The sequence below is a fragment of the Palaemon carinicauda genome, chromosome 31, assembly GCF_036898095.1.
Source record: "Palaemon carinicauda isolate YSFRI2023 chromosome 31, ASM3689809v2, whole genome shotgun sequence".
Lineage (NCBI taxonomy): Eukaryota > Metazoa > Arthropoda > Malacostraca > Decapoda > Palaemonidae > Palaemon > Palaemon carinicauda.
The window spans coordinates 62,136,355-62,143,854 of NC_090755.1; the positions used below are offsets into that span (position 1 = coordinate 62,136,355).

Consider the following 7,500-nt stretch of genomic DNA (forward strand, 5'->3'; position numbering starts at 1 on the left):
TATATATATTTATATATATTTATGTATATACATATATATATATATAAATATGTATATATATATTATATATATTACATATATTACATATATAGTATATATATATGTACATATATATATATATATATATATATATATATATATATATATATATATATATATTCCGGCCACGCTTAGCTCTCCCCGTCCCTCGGGTAGGAAGAATAGTCATACCCTCGTGAGAAGGGGTAGCGTGAGCATATCTATCTAAATATTTAGCCATCATTTTTGACGGGTCGCGTATACTAACTGGCATAAGAATAATTTCCTATACTTTTGTTTGGATGATGGAAAAGATGATGCGGATGTCATCTACTCATTTGATTATTTGTTTTTGCTTGGTTGTTTGTTTTGACAGTTTTTGATGCCATTATTTTATGTATATATTATATATATATACATACATACATACATACATATATATATATATATATGTGTGTGTGTGTGTGTGTTATATATATATATGTGTGTGTGTGTGTGTGTATATATATGTATTTATATACATATATATCTACATATATATATGTATATATATACATATGTATATATACAGTATGTATATATATATTTATATATATGTATGTATATATATGTATATATACATATATATATATACATATGTATATATACATACATACATACATACATACATACATATATTTAAATATATGTTTGTGTCTTGTAGAAAGCATTGTGATGAAGAATCAATTTAATAATAGTTATAACTGAATGAAAATGTAAATATGAAAAGAAGCGTATACATATCAACCAATATTATAAAGATTTTACGACCCAGACAAATGTAAGATGTAAAAACTGGCATTCATTTCATTGTCTTCAGAATATGGTAGAGTTCCTAAATGTTCACTTATATTTTTTATCAACGAAGTAGGGTAGTTTTTACTTGCTCCTATAATATCCTCAAGTATTTGACGGTAGACAGTATTTTCTAGTGTTGACAAAAATGCCTTCATAATTTGCTTGTAGCTTGCGCTATTCTGTAAGTATTAGGCTGACGCATTTATTATTATTATTATTATTATTATTATTATTATTATTATTATTATTATTATTATTAGCTAAGCTAAAATACTAAATGGAAAAGAAGGATGCTATAAGCCCAAGGGTTCCAACAGGGAAAATACATTGTGTTTTCTTTTGCATTTAAATTTTAAAGATTGTGTTTCATAAATTACTGTTAATTTTTATAGTATTTTAGTGCAGTATAAATAGTCTTGCTTTTCCCACATAAAAACATTCATCTACCCGATATTCCATTAACATAGCCATCAAGTTAAATCGGAAAGGAAAAACTGTAATCTAGCCCTGATCTCTAATCTGAACTTTTGAACTTGGAAAATTTGTCATCTCGGCTTCCATTTATCTGGCGACCGGCGGACAGTTTTAAAAACTGTATCTGAGATACATTACGTAAACTACAGATTAATGTCGTTTCACGTTATGCCATCCGGTCGTTCACAATATATCAAAATAATGCTTAAAGTTTCCCCCCAGACGAAAATCCTCGCTGCTTGGATTTATATGTCTTAAGTCCCCCGTAACTCTCTCGTATTTGATTGATGAGGGAAGAGGGAATTGAAAACGCAGGAGCGTGTCTTCATATTCTTGGAAAGGGGAACTGGGACTGTAAACGAAGCTGACGGCAGATGATATAAGGGTTCTCAGAACAATAACTCAGAAAGGATGTCACTAAGAGGGGTCGCTAAATAGGAGTGCAGTTCATTCCTTGGTATTTAGGCATAGTAATGTCAATTAGCAGCCATCCAAAGTAGGACCAGGCAAAATAGAGGCAACCAAAATAAAGAGAGCCAAAGTAGAACCAGACAAAATAGAGAGCCGAAGTAGAACCAGCCAAAATAGAGGCAACCAAAATAAAGAGTCAAAGTAGAACCAGACATAATAAAGAGAGCCGAAGTCGAACCAGCCAAAATAGAGGCAACCAATATAAAGAGAGCCAAAGTAGAACCAGACAAAATAAAGAGAGCCGAAGTAGAACCAGCCAAAATAAAGAGAGCCAAAGTTGAAGCAGCTAAAGTAAAGAGAGCCAAATTTGAAATAGCCAAAGTAGAACCAGCCCAAGTAGAATCAGCCCAAGTAGAATCAGCCCAAGTAGAGCCAGCCAAAGTAGAACCAGCCAATTTAAATGAGAGCCAAAGTTGAAGCAGCCAAAGTAGAACCAGCCAAAGTTAAAACAGCCCAAGTAGAATCACTCGAAGTAGAGCCAGCCAAAGTAGAGCCAGCCAAAGTAGAATCAGCCAATTTAAGGAGAGCCAAAGTAGAACAGCCAAAATAAAGAGCCAAAGTAGAACTAGTCCAAAAAATAGAGCCAGAAGTAGAATCAGCCGAAATAAAGAGAGCCAAAGTAGAACCAGCCCAAATAAAGAGAGACAATGTACAACCAGCCCAAATAAAGAGAACCACAGTAGAACTAGCCCAAAAACAATCAATCAATCATCCAAAATAGAACCAGCTAAGATAAAGAGAGCGTAAGTAGAACCAGCCAAAATAGAGCCAACATTGATCCAACCAAAACAAAGAGAGCCAAAGTAGAACCGGCCAAAGTAAAGAGAGCCTAAGTAGAATCAGCCAAAATAAAAGAGAGTTAACGTTGAACCAGATAAAATAAAAAGAGCCAAAGTAGAACCACCCAAAGTAGAGAGAGCCTAAGTAGAATCAGCCAAAATAAAAGAGAGCCAACGTTGAACCAGATAAAATAAAAAGAGCCAAAGTAGAACCAGCCAAAGTAGAGAGAGCCTAAGTAGAATCAGCCAAAATAAAGAGAGTCAACGTTGAACCAGACAAAATAGAGAGTCAAAGTAGAGCCAGCCTCGGTAGACGTAGCCAAAATAGAACCAGACAGAGTAGCACCAGCTGAAATAAAGCCAGCCAAAATAAAGAGCTAACATAAAACCAGCCAAAGTAGAGATAGCCGAAGTAGAGATAGCCGAAGTAGAGATAGCCGAAGTAGAGCCAGCCAAAGTAAAAGCAGCCAAAGTAGAGTCAGCCAAAGAAGAGCCAGCCAAAGTGCAGCTAGCCAAAGCAGAGCCAGCCAAAATAGAGCCAGTTAAAGTAGAAGCAGCTAAAATAGAGCCATGTCCAAGTCTTGCATATAACTTTCAATAGCTGATTGATCTTTTCCTATTAGAATGCAATTCTGGCTAAGAATAAGTAATCAGTTTGTTGTGGAACACATGAATTTTTAAAAGAATTTATTTTTTTCTCAAGCAAACTTATTACTTCGAAAGAATATTCAGGAAGGGCTGGCTTATGCAAAGTATTACTCTAATAGTGTAGTATTAACAAGACGTCGTACGAATCAGTATTATCTGAATAGTATGAATTAGTATTATCATATGATGGTCACTAAGTAAGTTTCGACGAGGAGAGTAAAACATTATTGGGTTTTAAGGTTGCCCATGAATGGCAGAGACAAGGGACAGTGAGTGCCCTAGCTAGAAGGACATATGCCCTTGAGATTGACCATATAAATATGATCAGCACCCAAGCCCACTTTCCACCTAAGCTAGAACCAGGGATGGCTAGGCAAGCGCTGCTGATGACTCAGCAGGTAGACCTATAGGCTTCCGGACCTATAGGCTTCCCCAAAGCCCCCCCCCCCCCCCCTTCCTTAGTTCATGTGGTTAGTGAGGTTGCAGACACTATAAGAAACTATCGAGGGATCCCAACTGCTATTAGGTAATGCTTTCACGGGTCTTCAATTGATGATCGTAAACGAACGTGAAAGTAACTAATTAAGGATTATCTGGATTTGTTGTTGTTGTTGAAGATTGCCTGGCCCTATTGGCCAGACACGGACTCTTTCAATCTTGCAGCCCGTAGGTGTTTTGGTAGGATTTTTTTGGGATAGGTAATTGGGGTAGGGGGTATTCTGCAACTTTTATTTTTAGGATATTGGGTTAGGTTTTGGGTTGAGGATGGTAAAAATTATCTGGATATGTCTCTCATTAAACTGTATTTGAAGAATTTATTCCAAAACGGCATTTGAATATCGTAGGACAATATTTCATATACATAGTACTCTAGAAGTTTTATTCCAGCTGTGACCAAGTTGTAGAATGATCATCTCAATCGGGTAGTTAATTCAGTGAAACTTCAGAAGTTCAAAGATCCGGTAAACGTTTTCATTTTGAACATGCTTACATAAGTCTCTTTTTATAGTTCATATGTGAAAGATCTATTTTAATGTTAAAAGATGTTATTTTTATTGTTAATTACTTCTCTTGTAGTTTATATATTTCTATATTTCATTTTACTCACTGGGCTATGTTTCCCTGTTGGAGCCCTTGGGCTTTTAGCATCCTGCTTTTCCAACTGGGATTGTAACTTAGATAGTCATTCCAACTGGGGTTGTAACTTAGCTAGTCATTCCAACTAGAGTTGTAGCTTAGCTAGTCATAATAACAATAATACTTTGATTAGGACAGCATATATTTAAGGTAAAATTCAAATAGGACAGACTTTTATATGAATTTAAGTCATGTCCCTAGAGTCTTCACTAATCGTTGTGGTGGCCGATGTGGTAACGTCCTTGACTGGTGAATGCTAGACTAAGGTTCGTGTCCCGCTCAAACTCGTTAGTTTCTTTGGTCGCTGCAACCTCCCCATCCTTGTGAGCTAAGTATGGGGTGGGGTTAGGTGAGCCTATAGGTCTATCTACTTAGTCATCAGCAGCCATTGCCTGGCCCTCCTTGGTGCCAGATTGGGTGGAGAGGGAGATTGGGCACTGATCATATATATATATATATATATATATATATATATATATATATATATATATATATATATATATATATATATATATATATATGGGCAGTCTATAGGGGATTGTCCTGCTTGCTAGGGCAGTGTCACCGTCCCTTACCTCTGTCATTCTTGAGCGACTTTTAAACAAATCTTGCATCAATATTTTTGAAAGCTAAATTTAGTTTATATTTCTTCACACGTGGGGCTTGAAGATGAATGAATTCCGGGGAGAGTGTTGTAATTTTCATGGTTTGTACACAGCAGTATTGTTATTGCAGTTAGTATTTAGCTTTACACATTGATAACAAGAATTTAAAATCAAAGGAACAGGGATAATGACGCAATAATGCCTTAACGCTTGTGCCAGCATAGCGAGATGGTGAAAGTTTGCGTGTGCTTCCCGTAGATTTTCTATCAGCTTGCCTTTTTTTTATTTGGTTTATATATATATATATATATATATATATATATATATATATATATATATATATATATATATATATATATATATATATACACACATATATATATACACACACATATATATATATATATACACACACACACACACACACACACACACACATATATATATATATATATATATATATATATATATATATATATATATATATATATATATATATATATATATATATATATGTATAAATGCATGCACTCACGTGTTTGTATGTGTATGTAATATTTACATATATTTATGTATTTATGTATGAATCTTTGATATATATGTATATATATGTATATATATATATATATATATATATATATATATATATATATATATATATATATATATATATATATCAATGTGTAAAACAGGTTCAAGTTCATATATTATTTGTTATATAGCTCTAACCAATTCGTAACTATGCATCTTATTGATTATAAGTTTTTAGAAGAAATTGCTCATACCTAAACTGAGTTACCTAAGGTAAAGCGCTCATACCTAAACTGAGTTACCTAAGGTAAAGCTGTAAAGTAAAGTGGCGTAATTAATGAAAGTTTTCGTGAAAGTTTACGAAAGTTAACTTTTTACGTATAAACTTTATTATTAACGATGTTCTTTGAGTAAACTATAACCTCTTATCAATTCTAATTAACGAAGTTCTTGTTTTAATTCTGTTTTGTTTTAGTTGATTGGTTAATTGGTTGCCTAGTAGCGATAAAATTGTCAATAGTCGACTTCATTTTATGTATTAAAGGAGCACTGTTCTTATAACCATCGACTTGAGATTGTTGTTCATTTAGAGTGCTAGTGTACTGTATTGCAATATTCTTGGACTGATTGACAATATTAGTGGCTTTACAGTTGCCCCCAGATAGATAGATAGATCGATAGATAGATAGATAGATAGATAGATTTTTATTAACCACAAATTCTACATTAAAAATTACAATACAGTAAACATAATTACATAACATGAATCTATTATACATATCGGGATATTTACATTATTTTATACACAATGTAGTCCATGAAATGATATTCAATAAGCTCAGAAACTCAAGTTTCTCAAATGCCGAACTTATCTGTGCTGTTTATTCCAGGTTTTAAGAAGCCAATAATTTTCAAACGCGATGCTATTCCTAGAGCAAGGGGCTGACTACCTTGTACCTCATAAGTCCTGTTATGAATGTGGATGTTATGAGATTCAAGTCTTACAAGTTTTATGACAGCATAAGAACTTTTTTTTTTGTGTTTGATCTATCGAAATCCAGACCAGAGTCAATACAGATCTCTGTATTGACTCTGATCCAGATTTGGGTCATTCTATCTTCGACTGACTTCTTACTGAATACAAGGTGATAGAAAGGCCACTTTTGTGCTTGTTGGTGATAGCAATGCTCACTCTAGGGAGTGGTTAAATTCCGTTTCTCTTACTACGAATATACAAGATGATAGCAAGACCACTTTTGTGCTTGTTGGTGATAGCAGTGCTCACTGTAGGGAGTGGTTAAATTCCGTTTCTCTTACTACGAATATACAAGATGACAGCAAGACCACTTTTGTGCTTATTGGTGATAGCAGTGCTCACTGTAGGGAGTGGTTAAATTCCGTTTCTCTTACTAAGAATATACAAGATGACAGCAAGACCACTTTTGTGCTTGTTGGTGATAGCAATGCTCACTGTAGGGAGTGGTTAAATTCCGTTTCTCTTACTACGAATATACAAGATGATAGCAAGACCACTTTTGTGCTGGTTGGTGATAGCAATGCTCACTGTAGGGAGTGGTTAAATTCCGTTTCTCTTACTACGAATATACAAGATGATAGGAAGGCCACTTTTGTGCTCGTTGGTGATATCAATGCTCACTGTAGGGAGTGGTTAAATTCCGTTTCTCTTACTACGAATATACAAGATGACAGCAAGACCACTTTTGTGCTCGTTGGTGATAGCAATGCTCACTGTAGGGAGTGGTTAAATTCCGTTTCTCTTACTACGAATATACAAGATGACAGCAAGACCACTTTTGTGCTCGTTGGTGATAGCAGTGCTCACTGTAGGGAGTGGTTAAATTCCGTTTCTCTTACTACGAATATACAAGATGATAGGAAGGCCACTTTTGTGCTCGTTGGTGATATCAATGCTCACTGTAGGGAGTGGTTAAATTCCGTTTCTCTTACTACGAATATACAAGATGATAGGAAGGCCACTT

At 34.6% G+C, this 7,500-nt stretch overlaps 1 protein-coding gene across 1 annotated transcript in view; it reads left to right on the forward strand.

Annotated features, from left to right (window-relative positions):
• Mtmr6 (Myotubularin related protein 6) overlaps positions 1–7,500 on the forward strand; it is a 913,496-nt gene that overhangs the window by 132,077 nt on the left and 773,919 nt on the right. The gene's annotated exons all lie outside the window — the stretch shown is intronic.